Source organism: Crocuta crocuta, unplaced genomic scaffold, assembly GCF_008692635.1.
Source record: "Crocuta crocuta isolate KB4526 unplaced genomic scaffold, BGI_CrCroc_1.0 scaffold113, whole genome shotgun sequence".
Taxonomy (NCBI): domain Eukaryota; kingdom Metazoa; phylum Chordata; class Mammalia; order Carnivora; family Hyaenidae; genus Crocuta; species Crocuta crocuta.
Window position 1 is genome coordinate 4862461 of NW_027530368.1, and position 14208 is coordinate 4876668.

Sequence of the window (14208 nt, forward strand, 5' to 3'; positions counted from 1 at the left end):
TTGGGGCACCTGGGTGGCTTAGTCGGTTAAGCGTCCGACTTTCGCTTAGGTCATGATCTCGCGGTTCGTGGGTTCGAGCCCCGCGTCGGGGTCTGTGCTGACTGCCAGCTCAGAGCCTGGAGCCTGTTTCAGAGTCTGTGACTCCCTCTCTCTCTGACCCTCCCCTGCTCACGCTGTCTGTCTCTCTCTCTCCTAGAAATAAATAAAACATTAAAAAATTTAACAAAAAATAAAAAAAAATAAAAAAAAATAAAAGTGGGAAACACAAAGAACAAAGAAAGAAATAAGGAATCATAGTAATAATCCTAGACACAGGTCTATATTATCATTACTGTTTTGGTTACATGCCTGAAGATCTTTTTTTGTGTGCATGTATATGGATGTATATATACCCTTAACATTTCATTACAGTATGAGTTCACATTGTACATACTGTTCTGTGACTTGCTTTTTATACTTAGCAATACGTTGTAAATGGTTTTCCTTGGCAATAAATAAACTTCTTATAGATCTGTAGTATTTCAGTGTGTACCTACCATGATTTAACTATACCCTTATTATTGCCCCTTAAGTTCCTAATAGCTGTGGCTTATATATAATACTGACTTTGTGTACATCCATATTTTCATCTTTAGGATATAGTCTTGGGGTAGAATTGCTAGATTGAAGAATATGGACATTTTCAAAGATTTTGATACATTTTTCCCAGTTGCCTTCCAGATGTATCAACTTAGGCTCTTACCCCAGTCCTATGAGAGCATCTTTTTGACTATCCTTTCCAGTATTAAGGTATTATTATTTTTTATTTTTTATTTAAAAAAAATTTTTTTTTTTANAAGCCACCCAGGCGCCCCAAGGTATTATTATTTTTTAAAAAATTGCAAATTTGATCAGCAAAAACAGTATTTCCCATTGTTGCTTCTTTATTTTGCTTTCTTTTTTAAAATTGTTATTTTATTACTTGGACTCTTTTTACAGGCCAGTTAGTTATTGGTAATTCTCTTTTGAAGAATTGATTATGTGCAGAATTCTATTGGTATATTTTTTTTTTTTCATTTGTGCAATATTTTATTAGTTTTTAGTGTAGGTTATTATTTTTTTTGTCTTTTTGATTTATAAGAGAACTTGATACCTATTCAGGCTATTAACTCTTTGTCTTTTTTTATATAACAAATACTTTATCCTAGATTGTCATTTCCCCTTTAGTTTTGTTCACTATTTAAGCATTCATAAATCTAAAATGTTCATGCAATCAAGGTAGTCTTTATAGGCTTTCTGAACCACTGGGCTGGAGGTAGGGGCTGTGACTGGAAGCCAAGAGGCCCACGGGCAGTCCTTGAGCTGGTAACAGGGGTGGCAGGATGAGGCCCTCAGTGGGGGCCAGTCTGGAGAGGATCAAGCTGGACAGATTCAAGATAGAATGTAGAGGTGGCCAAGAAGTGGTAACCTTGGGAAGGGGGAGAATGTGGAAGGAGCAGGAGGAGTGTAGGGTGATTCACAGGGTACTGACCTGGTTGGCAGAGTGAGCAGGTGGAGGATGAGCCAGAATCAGGAATACATGAAAAGACAGGGATGGGGGACAGGGGCAGAGTTTTTTTTTTAAATGTTTTACTTATTTCTGAGAGAGAGAGAGAGAGAGACAGCGTGAGCAGGGGAGGGTCAGAGAGAGAGGGAGATACAGAATCTGAAACAGGCTCTAGGCTCTGAGCTGGCTGTCAGCACAGAGCCCTATGTGGGGCTCGAACCCATGAACCGTGAGATCATGACTTGAGCCAAAGTCAGACACTCAACCGACTGAGCCACCCAGGCACCCTGGGCAGAGATTGTTTAATTGTTGATGGAGGTTCCTGGTAGAGGGAACTTGGTATTTGGATCTCTAGGCCTGGCCTCTATTTCTGTTTTGTGTCAGGCTTAGAAAGGCTGTATCTGCTACAGAATTACATATTCATATAAATTCTCAATACTTAAATGGTTTCTTTTTTTTTTTAATTTACATTTCATTCTTTGTCTAGATGGAATTTGTCATAATTTGGTGAATTGTGAGAGTTAAGGATTTAATTTCTTTTTCCTGGTCAGTAATAATTAAAATACGTATCCTTAGCCTCCTAGTGTGAAATACTGATTGCATCTTACAGTACATTTCCATTTATACCTGGGATTCTCTGTTCCAGTGAATTGTCTGTTCTTACTGTCTGTTTTGATCACATTTTCTTTAAATATATCTTAGGTGCTAGTGTAAGGTATACCTCATCACACTGCTTTTCTCAGACTTTTCTTTGTTCTTTTAGGATAGACTTCAAAATCAGTGTGCCAAGTCCCCCTCCCTTGGACTTCACAGTGGAGCTGGAAACATGAGTGATCCCATTGGAGTCCTTTGTAGTCATAAGCACCAACCATACCAGGAGCTGGATTTGATGGGGCTGGACTTTCTTCTTGATGCAGAAATCACATGGCCCTTTAAGGAAGAAACCCCTCACTGCCATTGACTTCCACTTGGGGGCATTCCACAGTCTGTGACCCAAAGACAGTCCTGTGGACCTTCAGAGCTCCCGTGGCTAGCCATATGCTCTCCACTATAGCCAAGCCATCCTATACTGGGGATTTCCTGTCCATCTTGCAGGGGACTCTGCCTTTAGGTAGTGCCCTCTCCAAGCCTGATCTCCTCTAAGGATTTCTTGTGGGTTAGCTCTGGGGATCTTTTCTTAATCTGTTCTTAAATGTGTTATTCCAGAAAGAATTCTTCATAATCACCAGCATTGTGATGACTTTTTCCTAGTTTCTTCTGTGCATGCCTGTTTTTACCTATTTCACATTTTCTTGGGTCTTTCTTTTTATTTTATTTCTTTTAAAAAAAATTTTTTTATTTATTTATTTTGAGAGAGGGAAAGAGAGAATCTCAAGCAGGCTCTATGCTGAACATGGAGCCCAATGCAGGGCTCAGTCTTACCAATCGTGAGATCATGACCTAAGCTGAAATCAAGTGTCAGACACTTAACCAACTGAGCCACCCAGGCACCCCTTTATTTTACTTCTTTATTTATGTAGCCCTTTCTTAAGTGACTTTTCCAAGATTTTTAAAAATATATTTCGAGAGAAAGAGAGGGAGAGAGAGAATCCCAAGTAAGCTTTGTGCTATCAGCCTGGAGGTGAACTCAGGGCTTGATCTTACAAACTGTGAGATCATGACCTGAGTGGAAATCAAGAGTCGGATGCTTAACTGCAGGCGCCCCTCAGGATTTTTTTATTGAGTAATGAATGTACAGTAAATTCACACATCTCAGTGAATTTTTATAATGTGTACACTCAATTAACCACTACCCTGATCAAGATATTTCTTCCTTTTTTTTAATATAATTTATTGTCAAATTGGCTAACATACAGTATGAAAAGTGTGCTCTTGGATTTTGGGGTAGATTCCCCTGTTTCATCACTTATATACAACACACAGTGCTCATCCCAACAAGTGCCCTCCTCAATGCCCATCACGCATTTTCCCCTCCTCCCNTGGAGAAGAGAATCAAGAGTGTGTCCTCAAGCTCCCATCTTTTTCTGGAACTTTCTTTAAAGAGCGTTAAGGAGGGAGATACACATTAAGTCATGTCTATACAGTGGTGTAGAGAGCAGAATGGTTAGGAGTGGTGGGTCATGCTCTGGTCCTGCCTCTCACTATGACACTTTTGTGCCTCAGTTTCAACAACCATAAAATGGGAATGGATGATAGCTCCTACCTCACAAGGTTGTCATGAAGATTACATGAGGCAGTACATGTAAGTACACAAAAAATGTTAATTGTTGTTTTTGTTGTTATTAATAATGAGGAGGAGGAGGCAGTGGTTCTTAATGAAGGGTACACATCAGAATCACCTGGAGCACTTTCGCAAAATACACGTGCTCAACCTGGCCAGATTGACTGAGTCAGAATCTATATTTTAACCGCCTCCAAGTTACTCTATTGCTTATCTGTGGTTAAGAACCTCTGGGCTACAAGGGGCTGTGACTGGAAGCAGGAAGACCAAGGATGGTCCCTGTGACAGTGAGAGCTGGAGAGGTTCAGAGCTAGGCAGATTCACAGCAGAGTGGAGAAGTGGCCAAGATGTGGTGACCTTGGGTGGGGAGCAAAGTAAGAGGGGGAGGAGTCTGGGATGACTCATAGGGTGCTGACCTGAATGAACGATGGAGTGAGCAGGTGGAGGATGAGCCAGAAGCCAGATACAGGAAACAGGGTAGGGAAGGCAGTGGGCCAGAGATTGTTAAAATTCACCTTGGGATTGCTGATGGAGGCTCCTGGTAGAAATAAGTTAGTATTTGGGTCTCTAAGCCTGGGTCTATGTTGTTTTTCAGGGAGTCATTGGTGTGAAGGAGACAGAGCCATGGACCTGGTCATAGAGCAAATACAGAAGGCAGAAGAGGGCCAAGTTCATAGGCATCCACCGCTGGGAAGGCCTGCATGCACTTCTTCTTACTCCTTCCCTAGAAGTAGAGAAGTGCTTGTTTCTCATGCAATAACCCCCTTGGTGAGGACTGTTGGGGCATAAACTCTCACTTGAAGATGAATAATAACTGTGGGTCACTTCCTCACAATTCTCAAAGTTTTCTACATCCCTTGATATAGGAGTTTATCCTTACTCTTCAGTATCCTCAGACAGCACATTTGGCTACGGCAGTGTCTTATCTTCTGACTTCCCTTCATCCCTTGTGCTGTCACATATACTCAGTCTATGGTGGATGGCTTCTTAGACTCTGGCTTTCCTAGGCTGTTAATATCAACCAGTTACTCTTTTAAGCCATCCCAGTATCTCTCCTAGAGACATTTGCATTTAGAACTATGGCTATAGTAGAAATAATGGAAGTTGTTGGATTCCTGAGGGAAGGCAGTCCTGGAATAAATTAATCATTTGCTCATTCTAGAACATCCCTGTCCAGTAGACCTTTCTGCATTGATGGAAATGTTCTGTGTTATAAAATTGAGCCTATTGAGTGTTTGAAATGTGGCTATTGTAACTGAGGAACTGGGTTTTTCATTTTAATTGATTAAAAGTTAAATTTATAAAGATAAAAGAAAAGTAGGCACTATTACTGGATCAATGAGAGAGAGGGGCACCAGGCCTGAAACCCCACTTGACTCCCCCACTATCACATGTCCCCCAAAGGTAACTTTGTAAATGGGTATTTGGAATCAAATCAGCTTTGTTTCTTCCACCCCTCTAGCCTCAGCCCCTCAGTTTGCCTCCCTCAGAAGGCAGGTATCTATAGCTATGCCCTGTAGGCCTTCCCAGTCCTTGTTCATCTCACTCCTTCTTACCATAGTACACTGCCCATCCCTTTCCTTCTTCCATGCTGCCCCCTCCGTATTCCTGCTCAGGCCACAGCAAACCTCACTTCCTCTAAGAAGGCTTTCCTGACTCCTATGCCTTCCAGGTAAGGCCATTTTTAAGACCCTGAACAGATTCTTTTGGCTTTTTTCAGGGGTGCAAGTAGCAGGGGTGGGTGTCAGGAAGACATAGGTGCACAATGGATGTATGTTTGATCACTGCATTTCAAACTTCCTTGACCACCACTCCCTGTGAGAAATATATTTCATGTCCCAGCCACCACACACACCTACATATAGAGCTATAAAACTGAAGCATAAGTTTTATAAAGATAACACTCTCACTGTGTGTGATGCACTTGGATATTTTCTGTTCTATTTATTTTTTAAAGAAAATTGTTGGTTGTGACCCACTAAACTGATTTCATAACCCAGTAATGGGTCACAACCCACAGGGTGAAAAATGCAGAGTGAGATCATTGCTCAGAACAACTCCAAACACAGGCCGATTGACCCTGTCTAGACATCACCCACTGGGTTCCTTAAAGAGCCAGCACATGACTGCCAGTGCCATTCTGGTCTACCTGGTGGTGCTCCATTCTCTCTGTGGAGTGTTTCAGGGTCCCAGTTGGTCATACCATAAAGTTGCCATGGTCAGAGATGCTGTCTCAGTGCTGTGGCAGGAGGTTGAAGTCTGTAAAGTGCTCCAGAAACCTGAAAGAAAGATGCCAGCTCAGTGTTAGGTATCACAAGGCTGCACATTTCATTTCTCTTGGTGAAGCTCTTCATGGAGGCAAAGCTTCCAGGCATAGTGGGGCTCATCATTGCTGCTCACCTGGTAGGGCCAGGGAATAACAACTAGAGTAAGAGCAAAACATGGAGCTCTGCATGCAGTGCCACAACCATAGAGACATCTTACTAGCCAGAGGATGGAAGACAAATATGTGGAAGGAACATTTCAGGTGGAATTGAGTCTTGAAGCCTCATCTCTCTTTGGACTTGCACCCTGAACTGAAAGTTACTGAAAATAGGACCTGCAGAAATAACTGCATCAAAATCCCTGCATCTAAACCAGGTGTATTTTAACCTTCTGAGAGCCTCATGTCTGTTGACACTTACTTAGCACACTATTCTGACAAGAGAGCCTACCTGATTTCCTAGCACCTGTAGTAGCAAAGAAACAGCCTGGAAGGGTGGTGATGGTAGGTAGTTTTAAGAGACAGACATGTAGATGGCAGGAAGGTGAAAGCCATGGGGAAGGACAGAGGAACAGTAAGGAAGTAAAGTCACATTATTGTCTAGTACCACAGAGACTACTTGTAATGACGACCACTTCAGTGGGAAAAGGATAATTTTTAAGGCATTGGGGAACTTTGAGCTATATTTTAGCAACATTTCCCTTCAAAGTGGTTAAAATACTGTTTTGGCAATTGAAGCTTCACTTTTTAGGAAAACTATTTTATTGGAACCTCAGTGTTTCTGGATAAATTCAGTGCTGTCAACCTGATCCTGATTAGGGCTAGCCATACTCCTCATGGATTTGATCTCAGGTTCACAGAGCAGACCCTCCCCACTCAGCCCTAAGTCTGACTCACAGCCTAAAATCCCTGTGTTACTGTTGGATTCCTTTGTTCATCAGAGTGAATTTGTGCACAAATAACTTTCCCATCTGAAAGCTTGCTGATAGTGGCTCCCTAATGCCCTGAAGATAGGTGTAGAGAGGACAGTCTGAGATGGACACTCCCTGGAGATGGCAGGCCTGGGTGGAGTGGCCTAAATGACCAGAGGGCAGGACAAAACCACTGGGATTTGGTCTGGAATGAGTATTTAGGGAGTAGCAGGGGATGGGCTTGGAAGACCGAGTCCGCTCTCTTCACTGCTTTGCCTGAAGATGGACTACTTGCTGAGGCAGGGCCAGGTATCTGTTTCTTCTGTAGCCTGTCCACTCAAGGCTCCCTGGCCACCTAGTCCCCATTTCTGTTTCTGTGAGTCATCCCAAATGACTGCAGGGGTGCTCTTATCAGTGAGGCGACCTCACAGTAAAGCCAAGTATTACTGAGACAAAGATTATTTATGCCACACCATCTGAGAAAGCGAACGTTAAGTAGAAGCCAGTGGGCTTGGAGATGTGTTACACCACCAGGAGGTTTCTGTCTTAACAATAGATGATTATATAGTGTGCATGCATAATACATTACACATTCTCTTGTTGATATTTGCAAATGCTGTTTGATTACAAAATGATGAAACATTTCTCCTAATGGGGGAGAATAATAATAATAAACTAAAATAACAATATCAAAAGTCTTTGAAAAGATTGCAGAGGTTTGCAGAGCCATTCATTGATGTTTCCCCAAGGCCAGTAGTGGAGTAGGGCTTGGTCAAATGGTGGTTTTAAGAAACTGCATAATAAAATTTTTTTTTCCAAGAGGAATATAATATGAGGGGTAGAGAAAAATCACCCAATTCTAACTAGTGGAAATTAGATTCTGATGATGAAATTAAAATGATTTTAACAGAGAGAAGGGTGGCCAGTAGCAACAAAAGACCAATAAGCTTAGGTTTTCCTACTGATTTTTCACATGTACGTGATATGTTGTGTGTGATACACCCATGTCAGAATGTCCAGAAGGACCGAAGTCCAGAATTATCAGTGATTGTAAAGGAAGTCTGTCCGGCACAAAGTTTGCTTGTCTGCTTCCTTATTGAAGTCTGTTGTGAGCAAGAGGATGAACAAGGCAAAAACAGGCCCTCTGTCAGGGAGAGACAGAGTGTTAATGTAAGAGGGAAAGAAAATGTGCCCTATTTCCATTTGTTTCCAACTCAGTTGTCCTTGAGAATAGTCCTCAAATGGTGGGGGGCATGATGGAGGGGGAGTAACAGAGATCATACGGAGTGAAAAGAAGTACCCAATAGTAGGGGAGATGTTAGTGGAACATCCTTAACCCCTGCCTGGGGCAAAGTCCACCTGTCTTCAAGAAATCACAGCCCAATGTGGAAACTGTCATATGTAGAGATGAGTTCACGACAGTGCAGGGTGTGGCCCCTCAGGGAAGGGGTGGGTGGGGGTGGCAGGCAGAGGCTTCCTTCCTTGGAAACCAGCTCCTGAAACCGTGACTTGGTTCTAAAGGCATCTGAGGGCTGCTGTCTGTCAGTCCAGTGCTCTCCCTGGGGGTGGCTGTGCACGAGATGCACCTGGAGCAAGTGCTAGGAGTGGCCAGGCTGGCCTGGCAGGTCCAAGGGTGCAGGGCCCCGCCCCACAGATGGGGCCTACAACACCATTCCTGAGCTTCAGGGCCCAGACACTAAAGCTCTCTGGTGTGCCTCCTCTGTGCCTGGTATTGTGCTGGGCGTTCTCCAGTGGTGTCATGACACATCATATCCTGGGAGATGGTTGGTATCAGGTCATCTCCATTTTACAGCTAAGTAAATAGGCTGGGACATTAAGTGTCTTATAAAGGGCAGAGCCAGGATTTGGAGCCAAAGTTTTCAAGGCTAAAATTGGGTGCTGTTTCTGTACCCCACCCTAGGCAAGACCAGAAGTGACTCAGCTGAGAAACTTGCCTTTGGGTGGAGATCCAATAACTGACCACCTCAACCCAGGGGAAGGGCTAGAATGGCTCTGCAAAGCCTATCCTTCCAGGTCAGTCTTCTCAGATCACTGTCCACTCATGGGACAGCCCCCCACCCTCACCTTGCAGAGCCAACACCTGCCTGTGAAATGCTTAGGGGACCCCTCCTGTAGAGTGGTCCTTCATGAAAGCATCTCTCAACCAGTGGTCATTTTAGAGAGGGAAGGTGGTAGTTTAGAAACATGTTTCTAGGCAGCAGTGGCCTTTCCCACCTCTACAAACTATTTTTTTTGGGAACAGTTTTAGGTTTACAGCAAGTTATGAGGATGGTACAAAGATTTCCCATATACTGTCTGGCCCTCAAACATACATAGCTGTCCCTGTCATCAACACCCCCACCAAATTGGTACATTTGTTAGAATTGATGATCCTGTGTTGTGGCCCTTTGTTCCAAACAAAATTTCATCTTAATATGCTTAAAATTGAAAACAGATAACAAAGAGAACTATTCTGTTTGAAGAGATCATGGGGAAACCTGTGCATGCCTCCTGTTTCCTGACCCCCTCCTCCTACCCCATGCAGACTCTCCAGGACCCAGATATAGTTTATGGCTCCTGCTCTGAGGTGGGAAGAAATAATGCTACTCTATTAGTGAGCTCTTTTCCCAGTCTGTGCTTCTAGAATGGAAGTTCCAAGTACCAAGTTAAAAAAAAAAAAAAAGATAAAATATACATAACATAAAATTTACCATTTTAACAATTTTTGACTGTATAGTTTAGGGGCATTAAGTATATTCATATTGTTTTACAACCATCACCACCATTCATCTCCAGACCTTTTTCATCATCCCAAACTGAAACTCTGTACCTCTTTAAACAATAATGCCCCATCCTCTGTCTCTCCAGATCCTAGCACTCACCATTCTACTCTGTCTCTATGAATTTGCCTATTTTAGGTTACCTCATAAGTGGAATCAAACACTTAGTATAATGTCTTCAAGATTTATCCATGTGGTAGCATGTGTCAAATTTTCCTTCCTTTTTAAGGTTGAATAATATTCCATTGTATGCATATACCACATTTGTTTATCCATTCATCTGTTGAAGGACATTTGAGTTGCTTCCACTTTTTGGCTATTGTTAATAGTGCTGCTATGAACATTGGTGTACAAATAAGTGTTCTGGTGTCTGCTTTTAATTCTTTTGTGTATTTACCCAGAAGTGGAATTGCTGGATCATATGATAATTCTATGTTTAACCTTTTAAAGAACAATCATACCATTGTCCATGAAGATGTACCATTTTACTTACCTATCAACAATGCACAAGGGTTCTAGTTTCTCTACAGTCTTGCCATCATGTTAGGAGTTTTCATTCCCTTTTATTTTAAGTTTATTTATTGAGCTGCCTGGGTAGCTCAGTCAGTTGGAGCATCCAACTTCAGCTTGGGTCATGATCTCACAGTGCTGTCAGCTCAGAGCCTGCTTCTGATCCTCTGTCCACTCTCCTTCCCCACTCTCTCTGCCCCTTCCTTGCTGATGCTCTCTCTCAAAAATTAAAAAAAAACAAACATTTAATTTTTTTAACATTAACATTTTTTTAAATTTATTTCTGAGAGACAGAGAGAAACAGTGTTAGCAAGGGAGGGTCAGAGAGAGAGGGAGATACAGAATCTGAAGCAGGCTCCAGGCTCTGAGCTAGCTGTCAGCACAGAGCCCGATGTGGGGCTTGAACCCACGAACCGCGAGATCATGACCTGAGCCGAAGTTGGACGCTTAACTGACTGAGTTACCGAGTCGCCCCAATTTTTTTTAACATTTATTCATTTTTTAGAGACAGAGTGTGAGTGGGGGAGGGGCAGAGAGCAAGGGAGACACAGAATCTGAAGTAGGCTCCTGGCTCTGAACTGTCGTCACAGAGCTCGACACGGGGCTCGAACTCATGGAGGATGAGATCGTGACCTGAGCCAATGTTGGACTGGGCACTCAACCGACTGAGCCACCCAGGTGCCCCTAAAAAACAAACATTTTTTTAAAAGTTTATATATTTTGAGAGAGAGAGAACATGTGAGCAGGTGAGAGCAGAGAGAGAGGGAGACAGAATCCCAAGCAGACTCTGCACTGTTAGCACAGAACCCAACATGGGGCTCGTGTGAGGTCATGACCTGAGCCGAAGTCAAGAGTAGGACGCTTAACTGACTGAGCCACTCAGGCACCCCAGGAGTTTTTAATATTTTGTTTATAGCTGTATCTCCAGAGACTAGGACAGTGCATAGCACATGGTAGGTACTTAAAAATATTTGTTGGGTTTAATGAATGGGAGGCCATCGTCTATGGGCAGCTGTACCAGGGAGCCCTCCTACCCATTAGCCAGTCGACAGAGACTTCCCCTTCTAGTCCCTTAGCTCCAGGAGAATCGCCCTTTTGATGAGGTAAGTTACCTAAAAGTGCCCACTGGTGGCAAAGAGGAAATGGTGGTACTGTGGAGATCAGTGACTCTAACATGCTGGCCAGCATGGGAGTCTTTCAGACTGTGGGTCTCAACTCACTTGTGGCTCCTGAAACCCTGTTTTTAGTGGTTAAAACCAGCATTTATGAAAAATGAAATAGAAAAAAATATCAGTGTATACCACATGGAAGAAAGAGTAAATACCATTTTGTGAAACGTTTGTTTTTAATGTACTATGTATGTTTGTAATGGATCACAAAGAATTTGAAAAATACTGTTTGATAGGGTATGAAGCCTCTGCTTAAATAATTCCTTGTGGTGGGGAGTTTACTACCTCACAAGGAGACTTACGCTGCTTGGAGGTCTGCTGAAACATTGAAATATTCCTCATTCATTGAGTGAAGTCCATTCAGCTGACAGATCTTTCCTTTGAGGTCCTACTGTGTTAGAACCTATAATAGGCACTTGAGATGAAGAGGAATAGAGGGTGTCTAGGAGTTTGCGTGTCATCCTTGCGCAGGGGCCATGCTAATCTTCTCTGTATCGTTCCAATTTTAGTATATGTGCTGCCGAAGCGAGCATGAGGGTGTCTAGGAGTTAATGGAGAAGACAGGTGGGAGAACAAGAAAGGGATAGACTGATATGGGAATGGAGGGACAGGAATGCTGCCTGGGAGAGTCCAGGAAGGAGCCAGAATGAGCCTTGGAGAATGAATAGGAATTTGGTATTCTCTACTAGAAGAAAAGCATTCAGGAAAGTATGGAGATGAGAAAGGGCAGAATATGTTCAAAAAATGGCAAGTAACCTGGTCTGGCTAGAGTCCAGGGTCCCTAAGGAGGTCAGAGGTGGGGGTGGCCAACTTGCGGGCCATGGGGCAGGAGAGCAAGCAAAGCTCAGATGTGAAAAGGTCTTTGTGTCACAAGCTTAAATTTTCTAAGCCAGAGGGTTGTCTTTTGAATATTTTGAAAACAAATACTTGTCAGGATGTGTACTAGGCTCTGGGGAATTAGGGTGAATGAAACCTGAGAAGCCATCATCTCAGTGTGGGGAGCTGGTATGAAGTAAGTGGTCACACAGAGACAAATGGTTATAGAAGGTGAGATGAGCAGTGTGATGAAAAATAAGAGTCTTATGAGAAAGGGTCCTATGAGAAAGGTACCTGATTTACAGTAGGAGGGAAGGCCTCTGTGAGGGAATAATGGTTAAAGCCTGCAAATGAAGAGCCTTCTCCGCAGAGGTGGCAACATGAGCAAAGGCCATGGGCTTGCACAAGACCCTGGAACCAGAGGCAGTTGAGAAAGGGAGGTGGGTGTGGCTGAGCCAGCTCAGGGAGGGCCTAGGGACAAGGTGGGGCAGGCCTAAAGTAAGAATTTGCGATTTTATCCCAAGGGCATTGAGGAGCCACTAGAGTTTAAGCCGGTATAGGGGTGTGTGTGTGTGTGAGTGTGTGTGTGAGAGAGAGAGAGAGAGAGAGAGAGAGAGAGAGAGAGATTATTTTTACATGAAAGGAAAAGTACATCCAAGGCAAAGATCAGAGTCAGGAGGTCTAGAAAAACAGAAGGAAGGGAGCTGAGCCAGTGATAGACTGTGGAAAACCCACCCTAGTTTTTTATGGATTCTGGAGCTTGGCTATTTGGATCTGAAGTTGGAGATAGAAGTAACAGGAGACGCCTAGAGGATATGACACTTGGGGAAGCATTGGCATCTTCTGCCAGAGGGCAGGGAGTGGGGAAGAGAATCTTACTTTATTCTTCAGGAGTCCTTTTCCTGGTTTCTTCTTACTCAGACTGGACTTCTGACTGAACACCCTGTTGCCACCTCTGCGTCTTTGTCCAGGCTGTTGACCCTCCCTGGAACATCATTCCTGCTCCTTTCTCTTTCTTCCTAACCCAGGGTGGTTCATCCTTCAAGGCCCAAAGGAAGGCCCACATCCACTATAAGGCTTTCCCCACCTTTCTGACTTCCCATCCTTGCCAAGCCAAGCCCTGCACTGTCTGTGACCAGCAGGGGTGGGAAGAATGGTGTTCCTGGCATGTGTTGTGACACTGCACCTATGGGGAACCCTCTTCAGCTCCAGCTTGGAATAGGACAAAAGTCTTCTCCACTGAGTGACCTTACAATCCCCTCCTACTTTCCTGGCTCCCAGTGAGAGACACACATGGCAGGGGCCCCAATCAGTGTGTTCCAGTCAGCATGAGGCCAGCTGTGAGACCCCCAGAGGGGGTTCTGATGGCCCTCATGTCCCTCACCATCTGGGTCAAGTGGTCCCCAGGCCCTGAGTGAGGAGGGGCTGGGGACTGATGTCAGAACCACCTTCTGGGGGCCTGCTTGGTTGAAGTCTAGGAAACTCATCTCACTTCCAAGGGTGGGCTTTGCTGTTCAACACAGCTGGGCCGAGGATACCAAGGCCCAAGTTAAAGAACATTTTAGAGTCCCCACATGCACTTGCTGATCCGGGCGGCCTTGACCTACCCCCTAGGGGGTTGGGTGGCCTTTGGTGAACAGACTGTCCTGGGCACACTTGTGTCTAACCTGAGAGGGGAAGTGGTGGTGAGGGTTCTCAATGCTGCTTTCTTACCTGCTGGGCAGCTGGGCTGTGCAGGAGGACCATTCACCACTTTTAGCTAATCTGCCCCCACTGCTACCTGTCCTGGCCATGTAGAAAGTTAACCATGTGGGCAGCAGCCCAACCATGACTCCCCTCTACAAAACAGAGCCTTTTGTGCTGTGCCTTTTTTTTTTTTAATATTTATTTTTGAAAGAGACCGAATATGGGTGGGGGAGGGGCATAGAGCGAGGGAGACACAGAATCTTAAGCAGACTCCAGGCTCCGAGCTGTCAACACAGAGCCTGAAGCAGGGCTCAAACTCTTGATCTG

The 14208-nt window shown here is 44.0% G+C and overlaps 1 protein-coding gene and 1 non-coding gene across 7 annotated transcripts in view; one reads left to right on the forward strand and one right to left on the reverse strand.

Annotated features, from left to right (window-relative positions):
* The window catches only part of ASPRV1 (aspartic peptidase retroviral like 1), a 111875-nt gene that overhangs the window by 70643 nt on the left and 27024 nt on the right, over positions 1 to 14208 (forward strand). The window lies entirely within an intron of this gene.
* LOC144233533 (U6 spliceosomal RNA) lies at positions 11805 to 11912 on the reverse strand. The gene has a single exon (XR_013335691.1). It is a non-coding gene; the product is annotated as a U6 spliceosomal RNA (small nuclear RNA).